Source organism: Phyllostomus hastatus, unplaced genomic scaffold (assembly GCF_019186645.2).
Source record: "Phyllostomus hastatus isolate PE091 unplaced genomic scaffold, TTU_PhHast_1.1 phas_scaffold_317, whole genome shotgun sequence".
In the NCBI taxonomy this organism is placed as follows: Eukaryota; Metazoa; Chordata; class Mammalia; order Chiroptera; family Phyllostomidae; genus Phyllostomus; species Phyllostomus hastatus.
The window spans coordinates 2,529,177-2,545,142 of record NW_025334023.1 but is presented as its reverse complement, the minus strand read 5'-3'; the positions used below and the strand labels follow the sequence as shown (position 1 = coordinate 2,545,142).

Sequence of the window (15,966 nt, the reverse complement as noted above, 5' to 3'; positions counted from 1 at the left end):
TCTTGTGCATTCATCTTTTCCAAATTTTCCTATTACCTTTTTAGGTGAATTTTAAAAAGTAAAGGAGCTAGGTCAAGAATTATGCCCTTTTTTACATTTGGATTCAAGTTGCCAAATTGTCTTCGGATTTTCAGGGAGACCAGGAGGAAGCTGCTGCCTTAGTTTTGTGAGATAGTGGCAACGGGGATGGCGAAGAGAGCAGGGTGTCTTGGGCGAGCTAATCCACTTAGGCTCGTCCTCAGTGGGTTGGCACATTCCTTTCCTTGTTCCTCTCCTCCACTTCTTTTTCTTAACATGGAGGCGGACTGTGAACTGATCCTCCAAGCATTTCTCAGGGACCGGAAGGAAGGCGGGAGACTGTGGCGCATGCTGGAAAATGTAGTCCAGCGAGCCAGAAGACGGTGTGGGTGGGTGGGTGGTGGCGGCAGCGGGGGTGCGCGCGCGCGCGTGTGTGTAATGTGTGGCGGGGGTGGCATGTATAATCACGCGCGCGCCCGCAGAGGTTGAAGATAGAGAACATCGCCGCGCGGGGATGGGGCCGTGGGGCGACCCAACTATTCTCACATGTGGCTCTGAGTCTGCAAAAGCCCCCAGTGTGAGGTTGGCTTTCTTCCATTGTCCGTGACCGTGGAGGGCGCGGCCCCTCAGCTTTGGGCGGGCGGAGGCGAGCGCGGCCGCGCGAGGGCCGGAGAAAGGCATGCCGGGAGTTGTGGTCCGGGCACGCTGAAGCTGTGGGACGTGTCGCGGCGCTGCGCCGGCTCCTCCTTCCCCGCCCTTCTTAGAGGTGCCCCTCTCCCTCCCTTCGCCTCCTCCTCCCTAGCCCGCAGCGGAGCGTCCCCTCCCCCACCCGTGGGGCTTCTCGGCAGCTACTGCAGAGGATTCAGAGCGGAGTCGCTGAGGAGGAGGAGGCTCCCGGTCCCTGCGCGCCATCCGCCACCTTACTGGACACGGGCAAGGGAGCGAGAGCGTCGCCTCTGTAGCCCCCAGAGAAGACAAGGGCATCACCATCTCAGCCACCGCCGCCGTTTTCTCCTGCAGCGGCTCGCCGGTGAGGAGAGCCCCCACCCCCCTGGTCCGTTTGTCCTGAGCCTGGGCCGGTGGTACTGGGGAGAATGAGTGGAGACTGCGGAGCGCGGGTTGGGGGAAGGGGGGTGAGGTCGCGATGGAACGGCGGGCTGGCAGGGGAGACTTGTGCAGGCGCGGGCTGGGGGTGGGGTGAGGGTGGGACCCAGGCAGGTTGGGGGTAGGGGGGCGACAGGGGAAGGGGACTTTTAGTAGGGAATAACCGGACTTGGGACAGGAGCGTTGGGCTGGGGGTTGGGGTGGAATTTGGGATGGTTTTGGGGAGAGCTGGATGATTCGACTGGAGTGGGATGGCTTTTAATGGGGGAGGGGACTGAATGAGGGTGGTGGATTTGGGGTTGGCTTGGACCAGTTGACACTTTGGGATCCGAGCTGGGGTGCAGGGTAGGGGATAATTTCAATGGACAGTGGGATTGCAGGGTTGGATAGGACCCTTAGGGGGGTGTTAATTCAGGAGCGTGGAATTTGGCGTGGACCTAGGGCAGGCTCATAGAGGTGGTAGGAGCTGCGGGTGAGGGGCTTGGCATGGGTTGAGACCTGAGCTTGAAGTGGGCGTTTGTTATCTAGGGGTGGTGGCATTTGTGGAGTCTTACGGAATAGTGTGGGTTAGGAGAGCAGAGGGGGTAGAATTTAGGGTTTTCCTGGGGAGTGTTTATGGAGGTTGGAATAGGAGCTGGTGGGGATGGGACTTTCAGTGAGGGGAGTGTGATGGTGAGCCGGCAGGACGGGTTAAATTAGGCATTAGTTCCCAAATGGGCAGACAAGTATTGGAATGGGGAGGGCACAGTGGGATGGTATTTAGGGCGATTTTGGAACTATTGGAAGGGGCATTGGTGGCTCCCTGGGTGCAGGGTCAAGGCAGAGGGCACAGAAGACGTTGCTGAGCTGGACTCACTCTGAAAGAATAGTGGCAGGTGGTGAGCAAGGTTGGGGGATGGTGTCTTGAAGAAAATGTCACTTGGTCAAGGTGGCAGAGGGAATGTTGGAGAAAGAATGTCTGAGATGAACTGATAGGACAGGAGAGGTGATTGCTGATGGTGAGGTGACAGAGGGGTTATTAAAGGTGGGGGAGACATGGAGTTGGTGTGGATGAGGCAGAGGATGGAGAGTATGAGCAGTGCTGGGAGGAGCTGAATTGGATGAAAAGGAAGGATTCAGATGGCCTCCAAGAGACAGAAGAGGGTAAAGGGTTGGACTTAAATGGACAGCTTTGGAGGCTGTGGTTTGGGGAGAGACAATAATCAGAGGGACTTTGTAGAGGAGAGAGAAGGCACATTAAAGATTCTCTTTCCTAGAGGATGTCTTAAGCTGTTAGTTTAATCTTTTTTTTTCCATTTATGTTAGTATCATATTTAGAAGTAAATCAGTCCAAAGGGTAAAGTTGGAGAGGTATAGAATTAAGGAGGGGATAATGTCTTCTATTATAGACACACCTTGGAGATAGTGCGGGTTTGGGTCTAGACCACTGTAATAAAGCGAGTATTAGAATCAAGTGAGTTGTGATCTCATTGCTGCTTGAAGGTTTTGCCTTAAATTTGTAAAACCTGCAACATTTGTGAAGCGTAATTAAGCAAAGTGCAATAAAGTGAGGTATGTCTGTGTTCATATGACAAGAAAGTTGGGAGAAAAAAAACCCAGCCCCAAACTAAAGGTGAAGAAAATAAAACTGGAATGTGACAGATATCTCTCTATATAATGTCTCTGCCTTCTTCTTTCTGTCCTCCCCCTGGTGCATTTAAAAATTAGTCCTGGAATTTGAATTAAATAGATTTGATAGGCTTGAGTTAGCATTCCTTGCTTGAGAACTGATGAATGAAACTGAAAAATATGAGGCTGAATTTATTTCCTATTCAGGGAGCATGCATGCATGCAGAAAGAGCTTAGGCCTTTTTTTTTTTTGCCTTAAAATTGATAGCTTGAAGACTCCGTTTATTGGTGTCCTGGTTTGCAAGGCAATTAGGCCCATCATTGTATTGCAGGCTAATAATCCTGCGATGAGTCTTGGCACCACTGCTTTGTGTAAACAGAGAGGACAGGAAATATGGAAATGTCATAAATATTAATTGGTGAGATAGTTTGGTATTGATGGAGTTTTTCATTTGATTCTCTTCTGACATTACTTGGTAAGATTTATAATAATTATACTCTATTTCTATAGATTGAATTTTCTTCTGCTAGAAAGAATTCCACCTGAATTCCTTCAGATGTGGATAAATAAGGCACATAGGATCATTTTGTTTGATTTTTTAGGGGATGGCATTATGTACACACATGAACTACAGACACAATATCTCCAATTTTATTTAAAACTTAATAATATGCTTATTCTCATGGCAGAATGGCGATGCTAGGAGGTAGAGAGGGGTGTGCATGGGAGAAACATGTTTGGGAAACAGTTTTCTGGACTGAATTGCATTAGCTATGATATATTTAAAAAGTGGCTGTTGATTTTAGAGTTCAAACTGAAAAAAAATGGGGAGGGATGTAAAGAGCATACAATCGCCACCAATGGGATCAAAATCTTTTTTTTTGTGGTTTTCTTTAAGCTTCAGCGTTCAGCTTGCAAACAAATCATTTTCCTTGGTTTTCACAATTGAGCACATAAAAATACCCAATATTTAGAGAGCTTTTTTTTTTGGTAGTTCCAAAATGGGCAGAATGGTGGACAACTGGACTTGTTCTTAGAATGAAAGTGCTTTTTTAAAAAATTAATGGAGGTTTATTACAATAAAAATTAGGTTTGAATAAGTTACCTGTCATTAGATGAGAGTGTAATCTACTTAATGCAAGCATTTCTCCTTATAACTTTACTTTGGGGTCCAGACATTGCTTTTGTAGATCTGTAGACTTGATCTATAGGTGGTTGGATATTTTATATTTTTCTAACTTTTGAAAGCTCAAAATGAAAAGTAATAGCCTTGGTGGATGCTTTTACCCCCCTCACAACTGTGGTCATTTGTGCTGTAGGAATGTATGTAAAGTGCTTTGATATCTTTATCTAATTTGAATCTTCCTATATTCTGGTGAGAGTGGTGAGCAGATGGAGATATTAGTAGATAGGCACCTTGGTAGAATGAATAGCCTATGAATTGAGGGGTTGAGAGTCCTAGGTTCAAATCCCCATTCCAGAATTTGATAGTTGAATGATATTAGTAGAGACATTATAAACCTTTCATAACTAAGTGTTAACAATTATATAACATTGTGAATATACTTACTTCTACTGAATTGTACACTTAAATATGGTTAAAATGGTTAAAAGAAAAACACTTTCATACTTCACAAAGCTGTCAAGGGGAACAAATCAGTTCATGTCCTGAAATAACTTTGTCCTGAAAACACTGTGTGTATATGAAATATTTGCTCAATATTTATTTATTTACTTATTGCCTGCTAAGTGCCAAGAGAAATGAAAATGAACAGCTTTCATGTAGTGGGAGAGACAGACGATTTAAATATAGTGAGAAGTGAAGCAGAACTAATGTGAGGAGTGTGGGTTCTGAGGTCCGTCTGCCATTTACTACCCGTTGTGTGATCTTGGGCACAATGGTCTTATCTGTAAAGTGGGCATAAGAGACCTAATCTCATAGAGTTGCTTTGAATATTAAACAGAATAATCTATGGAAAACACTTAATACAGTGTGCTACATAGTACCCGTTAAAAATAATAATTGTTGCCATTATTAGATAGGAGGGGACTGGAATATGAATAGCCTTTCTTGTCTTATCATTGAGTTCTTAGTACAATATTATGATGTTCTACTATTTATTAAGGAGGTGTTAACTTCACATCATCATTTTATTTGCACGTCTTTTTTAAAAAAAGATTTTATTTACTTAGAGAGAGGAGAAAGAAGGGAGAAAGAGAGGGAGAGAAACATTGATCAGTTGCCTCCCACACACCCCCAACTGGGAATCTGGCCTGCAACCCAGGCATGTGCCCTGACCAGGAGTTAACCCTTTGGTCAGCAGACTGGCACCCAGTCCACTGAGCCACACCAGCCAGGGCTTTATTTGCATGTCCTACTGTGGTCTAGGAACTTTAAACAGAAAAGTATTAAACTTATGTTACTTGTTAGCTTCCTCATCTATAAAATAAGTTCAATTCCCAGCCAGGGTACATTCCTGGGTTGCAGGCCATAACCCCCAGCAACTGCACATTGATGTTTCTCTCTCTCTCTCTCTCCCCCCGCCCTTCCCTCTCTAAAAATAAATAAATAAAATCTTTTAAAAAAATAAAATAAAATAAGAAGAAAAAACTCCTCTGAGAGGTTAAATGACTTGTTTAAGTGACTTGCTTGCTATAGTCAGTAAGTGGAAGAAGTCTGGGTTACAGTCCACAAATTCTGATTCCTCACCTCTGTTTCTATCTTCTTTTTAAATTGTGAAACAAGCCATATGTATAAAAGTTCATATAACATACATCTTCAACTTAAAGAAGGATGAATTGAAGGTCTGTTTTTACTACCAGCTTAACAAAAGGGAAATTCTAGTACCTTTGAAGCCTCTTGCCATTCCCTGCCTGATTGAATCCCCCTCCTTCTCCTCCCTCCTTCAGAAGTAACCAGTTCCCTGAGTGTTGTGTAAAGCATTCCCTTGCTTTTCTTTATAGTTTTACCAAATGAGTACATATCCTAACCAATATTTCTTTACCTTTGCAACTTTAACATAAGTAGAATTATAGTGTAGGTATTCTTATGTGACTTGCTTTTTTCTTCTTATTTTTTATTTTAACTTTAAAAGAATTTTATTTCTTCCACTGTTAAAACAACACGCTCATGGTAGAAACTGGAAATTATAGAAAAGTAAAAGGGAGCAAAGTTATTGTCTGTAGCCCAATTAGCCAGTAACACTTCTTAATGTAGGTAGCAAGAGGACGCCAGTTTGCATTTATGGATGATCAGATTATCCAGGTGTGGATCATACTTGGAAATAGGAGTTAGAGGGAGCAGCAGCCTTGGTGAGCTGTGGAAAAGCACTGTCTCTGAGCTTCTTTTCTCACTGGCAGGAGTTCTTCATTTACGAGAGTCTAATTCTTTGCTGTACTGGCTTAGAGCTTCAGATCATGTTTTGATAAATCTCTTGGTCAAAATTTTTGTTTGTCCTTCTTTTTGCAGAAAAATAGTCTGGTACCTAGAATTCATACCTGGTTGTGCAGGAGGATCTGCTATCTGATGGAAGCTTAGAAACCTCAACTCCAAGAATTTTTTGCCTGAGATTTGAAATCCAAATTCACTAATTATCTGTTGGAGCTTCAGTTTACTTATCTGTAAAATCAGGCTCAGATGGCAGATGATATAAATGTCATCTGTAAAGTACTATAAACTGTGAAGTAGTATGTAAATGTTAGTAGGTTTTTTCCCCCCTCCTAGTTTGTAAAACAAATCAGGGAGGTCCTGACCAGTATGGCTCAGTGAGTTGGGTGTTGTCTCACAAAACGAAAGGTCATGGGTTCAATTCCCAGTTAGGGCATAAGCCTATGTTGTGGGTTCAGTCCCACGTCAGGGCGTGTGCCGGAGGCAACCGATTAATGTTTTTCTCTCACATTGATGTCTCTCTCCCTTGCTTCCTCCCCCCTTTCCCCTCTCTTAAAAAAAAAAATATATATATATATATATATATATATACACACACATACACACATATATTATATTATGGTTATATATATATATATAAACATAACCACATCAGGGAGTACACTCCACACAGAGGTGACCTTTCTGCAGGGTTTTGCCAGTGGAGGAATGAGTACATGGTCAGTTCAAGTTTTCTCTCTTGAAATGTGAAGAAGATGTTGGATATAGTGGGATGGAGAAGGTACTAAAGGACTTTCTCCTAGTGAATTTTTGGGACCTAGTTCCATATTAATTGTACTGATTACTGAAAACATAGCTATTGAAGTGCAGGATTCAGCATACAAACAAATATGGTCAATTCCTTGTCAGTTTTCTACCTGTAACTAATTGCAGAGTGAAGAGAGATGGATTGTTTGTGCCTGTGTAGAAGGGAGACGATACTCTGGTGTTGGGTTGTATGGGTTGAAGAGAAAAGGACACAGAACTTGGAACATTGACTAGCACGTAAATAGTTTTTGCTTAATATGGTAGCTACAATTATTATTTTTATTTTGCTTAGGAATTTCTGGAGCTAGTTTTTCCTCTGGGGTGTTCTTTTGTTACTTCTTATTTCCCTGGGCTACATCTCCCCTCACTCATTTTACATTTGTTTATAGATTTGTTTTAATATCATAAGTAAAGTAAAACAAAGAACATAAATCTGCAAGTGCAGTGCAGTCCAAGGCTAGGGAGCTTGTAGTCCTAGGTGTCACATATATGTTTCAGACATCTGTTCAACAGCGACCTGTCGAGTGATTGTTAGATTCATAGTAAGGGAGTGCTGGGAGTATGGGATACAAAAATTACAATTCCCTGCTGTTCAGGAGCTTATAGTCAATCTAGTGGGGAGACACATGTCACAGGTAATTGTAGCAGGGTGTGATAAATGCTGCAGTGGGGGTGTGGACGAGTGGCTCGGGCAGGGTGGCGGTTGGCATGGCCCGATGTGCCTGGGGGAGCAGGAAAGGGAGATGCTTGAAGGAGTTCATGCTTGCGCTGAGACCTGAAGAGTATGTGGATGTGCTGGGTAAGGAGAAGTTAAAAATGGTTCATGCTGTCAACAGCACAGGCTTCCTTGATTGTTCCCTCCCTGTATTCTTATAGGCCTTGGTTTGTACCATTTCTTAAGGCCCTTCTAACATGCATACCTACTGTAAAAACCCAATAAGCAAATGCCTAAGTAATGGTGTATTGTCGTGCTCCTATTCTTTCCGTATGCTGTGCCTTATACCTGGAAAGCCCTCTCCCTACTGAATTTCTTAATCTTTATCCATTAGATGAAATATTCTAATGAACATATTTCATCGTTTTTATTCTTTTCAGTTTGTTGTTGAGCAGGAAAAGATTTTTGAAGCTCTTAAAACTAGCAGAAAGTTAAGAAGGGATCTTTATTGATTCTGATTTCTCAGTGAATGTTGATATTCCTGAGGGCTGGCTCCTTAGCTCACTGCACTTTTTAAGATTCTTTCCTTCAGTGGTCATGCCCACTCTGTTGGCTTTAACTGCTCCCTGTATGCTGAGGACTCTCAAATTTCTGTATCCAGCTCAGAGCTCTGTCCTGAGCTCTGGACTTGTGTTTCTCACTGGCTACTGGTCACCCATATGTATCCGTTTCGGTGATTCTCAAATTCAGTAGGTGCAAAACAGAACTCATTTTCCCCATTTTCCTGCTTATTTTAACACCCCCTTTGTACCCCCTCCCACACAAAAAGTTAAAATCATCTCCTTCTGTAGTTTTGTCCTAACTTAAAGGTATTACCACCATCCATCCAGTCATTTAAGATGTGAGTCTGTGCCATTAGTCTTTTCTTCTCCCTTTTCTCAGTCAAAAATAAATCTTCCTAAGTGTTTCTGTAATTCTCTCCCCTTTCCTACTGTTACTCACTTAGTTCAGACTCTCACCTCACCTGGACAAGTGCACTAGCTCCATAACTGGTTTCTGGATCACTCACATAGTGAACCTGTCTTCTGCACAGTAGCCAGAGCACCTACCCAGTAGGTGTAAATGTCTGTGTCACTCCCTTCCTTAAACCCCTCCATTGTCTCTAAAGCCTAAGTTCCATGCCATGACATATTAGGCCTTCTGTGGCCTGTCCCTATTTAGTCCTCTTTCCTGATCTGCCATTACCAATAATACTGAGCAGCAGGTAGTTTCTACAGATACCTTGCAGTTAAACACCTTTGCTCATGCTGTTTCTCCTTTTATTCATCCTTCTGGATTGAGTGCATCTCCCTGAAGAAACCTTTCAGAACTCTGAAGGTTATCTTAAGTATGCCCATTTTGTTCACAGGGAGTGTCCAATGCATGTCTCTGTTACAGTACTTGTCCTGTTTTAGGAAATGAACTGTTTGCTCCTTCACTTTCTTGGGGGCAGGTACTGTGTCTTTGTTATGGTTCTACCTCCTCCTGGAGGGTGCCTTGTGAATGGTTAGTTTTTGAACTGAACTTAGCAAGGATAGTATGATATTCTTTTTTTTTTTTTTAAGAATTTATTTATTTATTTTTAGAGGGGAAGGAGAAAGAGAGGGAGAGAAACATCAATGTGTGGTTGCCTCTAGCATGCCCCCTACTGGGGACCTGGCCCACAACCCAGGCATGTGCCCTGACTGGGAATTGAACTGGCAACCTTTTGGTTCCTAGGCTAGCACTGAGCCACACCAGCCAGGGCAGAAGTATGATATTCTAATGAAGAGTAAGGTGATACATGTTTTTCAAGATGTAGTTTTTATTTATTTAGCGTGGAAGTTGGAATTTAATTGGATCAATAAAGGCTTTGATGATGATGTTATATAGCACAAGGTTCAAAAGTAGAAGACAGCAAGATGTGTGCTCAGGTTTTGGCATGCGCTTTCTGTAAAAAATATTTTAGGCTTTGTGGGCCCCATACAGTCTCTGTTGTTTTTTCTTTTTCTCCTTCACATTTTTCCCCTCCATATCTTCCCCCTCCTTCCCTCCTCCGTAAGTTTCATTTTTAGCTCACGGGCCATACCAAAACAGGCTATGGGTATGCCATAGCTTGACAGTCTCTGGTATGTTATGAGAAATCAAACTTGAAGTTGTAGAATATTGAAAAGCAAAGAAACTAAAGAAAGTTTGTATTTCTTGTTTTATGTATTATAAAGTTTAATTACTTGGACACTTAGGCATATATTTAGTATTGAAAACAATTGCATGGATCTTTTTTGTCAAGCTGCTCCATTTATGTAAAAGTTTATAACATTCTATTAAAAGGACCATTGGTCTCTGTATGAAGGTGCTGTAAGAACACCCTGGTTTATAAAGCTCCAACACAACGTTCTTTCCCTACAGTCAGGCAGGTGTCTGGACCCTTACAGAATATGCCTGTTTTTCTGATGATACAGACTGTGCTATTTTCTAAATACAGACATTGAGAGGGAATGTTGGGCTGGCATTTTTCACAGTAAATGTCAGTCCCTGGCTGAATTGACATTATTATCCTGATTTGCCTTCTGATTGTGTCCCTCAATCTTGATAGTTTCTGCTGATACTCATATTTTCTAGCCCCTGTTTTATAATTTTTCTACATAGCCCAGTTTCCTATGTGTCCTCTTCCTCTTTTGAGTTTATAGCAAAAATCCCTATCTCTATATATAGTTACACTATATATACTTCTGCAAATAAAAATATACTATTTTGTTTGATCTACATTGTGTGAAGTAGTCATGATTTTCACTTTAAGGATGAAGTAATCAAGACTCGAGGGTTATTTGTCTCATGCCTTAGGATTAGTAGAGGATGAGGCTGGAAAGACAAAAGGGACATAATATTTAAGTGATAGGCAACATGCTGGATGCTTTCTCTGCTTACATAATTTGATTTCTCATGTTTGCATTGTATAGGCTATTGTGCCCATTCTACAGAAGAGCAAACCGAAGCAACGAAATCTTGTAGGGATTAAATAATTTGCATTTGGCTACATAGTAGTAAGGGAAGAGAAGTTTGTATTAAAAACCTGATCTGCCTTGCTTCAGAGCCTTTGTTCTTTTTACCATACTATATATAAAGCTCCATGGTTTTATTAAACTCTTGTCTGTGAGTAGTATCTTGACTGTCCATTAGCATCACCTGCAGATCTGTTTTAAGAAAAAGGGCATATTCTAGTTCTTTTTAAAAAATATATTTTATTGATTATGCTATTACAGTTGTCCCATTTCCCCCCTTCACTGCCCTCCACCCTGTACACCCTCTCCCACCCACTTCCTCCCCTTTAGTTCATGTCCATGTGTTATAAGTTCTTTAGATTCTACATTTCTCATACTATTCTTACCCTCCCTCTATTTACTACCTACAATCTATGCTACTTATTCTCTGTACCTTTTCCCCCTCTCTCCTCCTCCCACTCCCCTGTTGCTAACCCTCCATGTGGTCTCCATTTCTGTGGTTCTGTTCCTGTTCTAGTTGTTTGCTTAGTTTCTTTTGTTTTTGTTTTAGATGTGGTTATTAATAATTGTGAATTTGCTGTCATTTTAGTGTGCATGTTTTTTAAAAAGATTTTATTTATTTATTTTTAGAGAGAGAAGGGAGATAGAGAGAGAAACATTATGTGCGGTTGCTGGGGGTTATGGCCTGCAACCCAGGCACGTACCCTGGCTGGGAATCGAACCTGCGACACTTTGGTTTGCAGCCCGCGCTCAATCCACTGAGCTACACCAGCCAGGGCTTAGTGTGCATGTTTTTTATCTTCTTTTTCTTAGATAAGTCCCTTTAACATTTCATAAAATAAGGGCTTGGTGATGATGAACTCCTTTAACTTCACCTTATCTGAGAAGCACTTTATCTGCCCTTCCATTCTAAATGAAAGCTTTGCTGGATAGAGTAATCTGGGATGTAGGTCCTTGTCTTTTATGACTTGGAATACTTCTTTCCAGCCCCTTCTTGCCTGCAAGGTCTCTTTTGAGAAATCAGCTGACAGTCTGATGGAAACTCCTTTGTAGGTTACTGTCCCCTTATCTCTTGCTGCTTCTAGGATTCTTTCCTTCATTTTTACCTTGGCTAATGTAATTATGATGTGCCTTGGTGTGTTTCTTCTTGGGTCCAACTTGTTTGGGACTCTCTGAGCTTCCTGGACTTCCTGGGAGTCTGTTTCCTTTGCCAGAATGGGGAAGTTCTCCTTTATTATTTGTTCAGATACGTTTTCAATCTGTTGCTTTACCTCTTCCCCTTCTGGTACCCCTATAATTCGGATGTTGGAACATTTAAAGATGTCCTGGAGGTTCCTAAGCTTCTCCTCATTTTTTTGAATTCTTATTTCTCCATTCTTTCCTGTTTGGTTGTTTCTTTCTTCCTTCTGGTCCACTTGATTGTTTTGAGTCCCAGTTTCTTTCCCATCACTATTGGTTCCCTGTGCATTTTCCTTCATTTCTCTTATCATAGCCTGCATTTGTTCATCTAATTTGTGACCAAAATCAACCAATTCTGTGAGCTTCCTGATCACCAGTGTTTTGAACTGTGCATCTGATAGGTTAGCTATCTCTTGGTTGCTCAAAAGGATGAGTTCTGGGGCACTGATTTGTTCTTTTGTTTGAGCCATCTCTCACTCTTTTTTTTGGGGGGGGGGGTCTGGTCACTCCTGTTAAGGTGAGCGGTGGAGCCTTAGGTTTTCACCAGGGCTGGGCACCCCAGTTGCTGGGTTGTGACGTTGTATGTGAGGGCGGGGTTGAGAGGGAACAATGACGGATAGCTCTGTTCTCCATGGGACCTCAATCCCTTCCCTGGGATCCTGGGTTGCGTGCTCTGCCCTGGTCCATAATCGCCGCCTCACTGGATCTGCCAGCTGCTGCTTGCGTACTCAGGGTCCACCCGTTGCGATCTTGCATGCCCCAGATGCCTTACGCGCCCAACTCTCCCTGCTCTCCGTGCTGCAACCCGCGCCTGGCTGCTGGTCTCCGCCCCTCCTACCGGTCTGGATGAACGGGTCTATTTCAACTTCTTGGCTGTCCGACTTCCATTCAGATAAATTTTCTGTCAGTTCTGGGTGTTATTCTGCCTCTAAATTGTTCCCATCTTGGTTGTGCGTGGAGGTACGGTGCGTCCACCTATGCCTCCATCTTGGCCAGAAGTCTGGGAGTTAGAACTAGAATAGTTAGAACTATTCTAGTTCTAACAGAACTGCGTTAACAGATCTTCTGTGGGTGAGCCTGAGGCAGTTAGGTGTGTGTATGGGTTTATGTTTATATAGAAATATAAAATAAAAAGGAATTGTATTGAGGGATATATAATGTGTAGAAAAAAGTGCACAAAAAGTGTATCTACACTCAGATCAACAAAGGAAACATTATACCTCCCTACAAGGTAACCAGTATTCTGATTTCCAGTACCATAGATTACTTTTGCCCGTTTGTGAATTTATGTAAGCTGTGACAGGCTTTTTGCACTCAACTTTATTTGTGAGATTCATTTATGTTTTTGTGTGTAGCAATAGTTTGTTCTTACTCATTGCTTTGTAACAATAGTTCTCAAACATTTTGGTGTATTCATTCTTACTAATTATTAAAGAGCCCAAAGAGCTTCTGTTTGTGGGTTGTATCTATCAATATTTACTATATTAAAAATTAAAACTGAAAAATTTAAAATATTTATTTAAAATAACCCTATTAAATGTTAGCATAGTTTTTATGAAAATAATTGTATTGCCTAGGCCAAGAAAATTAGAAGAATAATATTTTACATTTTTTCAAATCTCTTTACTGTCTGACTGGATACATATCTGCTTTTATGTTCAACATGCTGCAGTTGGTTGTTTTGCTTGTAGTATATAAAGAAAAATGTAGTCTCATATGTGTATGTAGCCAGAAAAAGGAGGAATGTTTTAATTGCTTTTTAAAATAATTGTGGGTTTTTTTTTTTAGATATTATATTAAAACTTTAGATATTATATCAAATGATGGTTTCTTAGGGTCCCATTGCCTTGTGGAGTCTGGAACCACATCAGGGAGCGCTTTGTGTTCTGTTATGTTAAAATCCACTAATGTGTTTTTTACTCTGCATGGGTCTTCTACCCGTGCATAATATTGTAACATCATGCATTGGTCATTTGGAAAACACTGGTTTACTAAATTTTGCAGATCTACTGTATGTTGACATATTCTATTATACAATGTCAAAAAAATCACATTTGTTACTATCACTGCCGATCTTATCAGATAAGTCTTTTCTAATTTTTGCTTGAAAGCTCAAATTTTATCACTGGAACAAATAATGACAGTTGTTTTCCTTGAAGTGACAATCTCACATTGTTCATTTTTGAAAAAATGTCTGCCAAACATCTAAGTCTGAATAATCATAGTTTGTCTGCCAGTCCTTCTTTCAAGTAAAAATAGTGTTTTATGAAAAGAGCAGCTAGCTTAGCTTGCAACTATATTGCACAAGTGCTTTTAGTGCTTTTCCTTGGGGTAACTCTTGTAGTTTGGTATGCAGAAGTGCTTTGTGTGCACTTCCCATATCACAGAATATTCAAACGATGTGTAGTTGAGGGTTGAGATTTAATAAAATTAATAATTTATGTGGCTTAGTGAAGAACATTTTAAAAACTATTTTTTAAAAATTTTCAATTACAGTTGACAGTCAATATTATATTAGTTTCGGGTATACTGCTTAGCAGTTAGACATTTATGTGACTTCAGAGTGGTCCCCGCGATAAGTCTAGCACCCCCCCCCCACCCCTGGCACCATGCACAGTTATCACACTATTGTCGACTCTGTTCCCTGTGCTGTACTTTACATACCTGTGACTCTTTTGTAACTGCCATTTTGTGCTTCTTAATTCCTTCACCTTTTTCATCCAGCCCTCCAAACTCCTCCCACCTGGCAACCATCAGTTTATTCTCTGTATGTGTGAGTTTGTTGCTCTTTTGTTTGTTCATTTATTTTGTTTATTTAGATTCCACATATAAGTGAAATCATATTATACTTATCTTTCTCTCTCTGGCTTATTTCACTTAGCATAATACCTTCTAGGTCCATCCATGTTATTGCAAATGGTAAAAAGTTCACTTTTTATGGCCAAGTAATATTCATTCCATTGTGTATATACACCACATCTTTATACATTTTTAAAAAATTATATTTTATTGATTATGCTATTGCAGTTGTCCCAATTTTTCTGCCTTTGCCGCCCTCCACCCAGCACCCTCCATCCCTCAGGCAGTTCCCACACCACGTTCATGTCCATGGGTCATATGTATATGTTCTCTGGCTACTCTGTTTCCTATATTGTACTTTATATCCCCATGGCTATTCGCTAAATACCTATTTGTACCTTTTTTTTTCTTAAAGATTTTATGTATGTATTTTCAGAGAGAAGGGAAAGGAGGGAGGAGAGAGGGAAGGAAACATCAGTGTGCGGTTGCTTCTTGCATGGCCCCCACAGTGGACCTGGCCTGCAACCCAGGCATGTGCCCTGACTGGGATTTAAACTGGCGACCATCTGGTTCTCAGGCCAGCACTCAGTCGACTGAGCCCCACCAGCCAGGGCTATTTGTACTTCTTAATCCTCTCACCTCTTCACCCATTTCCCTATGCCCATCTCCCATCTGGGAACCATCAAAACACTCTCCATATCCATGAGTTTGCCTCTGTTCTTTTTGTTAGCTTAGTTAGTTGTGTGTTTTATTATTATTATTATCATCATCATCATTATTATTTTTAGTTTTAGTTATTGATAGATATGTATTTATTGCCATTTTATTGTTCATAGTTTTGATCTTCTTTTTCTTAAATAAGTCCCTTTAACATCAATTATTATAATGGTTTGGTGATAATGAACTTCTTTAGTTTTTTTCTTGTCTGGGAAGCTCTTTATCTGCCTTTTGATTCTGAATGATAGCTTTGCTGGGTGAAGCAGTCTTGGCTGTAGGTCCCTGCTTTTCATGACTTTGAATATTTCTTGCCAGTCCATTCTAGCCTGTAAAGTTTCTTTTGAGAAATCAACTCACAGTCTTATGGGAATTTTCCTGTAGGTAACTGACTGCTTTTCTCTTGCTGCTTTAAGATTCTCTCTTTATCTTTAACCTTTGGCATTTTAATTATGATGTGTCTTGCAGTGGGCCTCTTTGGATCCATCTTGTTTGGGACCCTCTGTGCTTTCTGGACTTGCATGTCTATTTCTTTCACCAAATTAGGGAAGCTTTCTTTCATTATTTTGTCCAAAAGATTTCCAATTTCTTACTGTTTCTCTTCTTTTGGCACCCCTGTGGTACAAATGTTGGAACACTGATATTGTCCCTGAGGCTGTCCCCATTTTTTTTT

At 41.2% G+C, this 15,966-nt stretch overlaps 1 protein-coding gene across 4 annotated transcripts in view; it reads left to right on the top strand.

Moving 5' to 3' along the window:
* The first annotated feature begins 727 nt into the window (after window positions 1-727).
* FAM168A (family with sequence similarity 168 member A) overlaps window positions 728-15,966 on the top strand; it is a 168,809-nt gene continuing 153,570 nt past the window's right edge. For all 4 annotated transcript variants that reach the window (XM_045817938.1, XM_045817937.1, XM_045817936.1 and 1 more), the window contains exon 1: window positions 728-1,048. The gene's annotated coding sequence lies outside the window, so the exon portion shown is untranslated. The remainder of the gene's footprint in view (window positions 1,049-15,966) is intronic.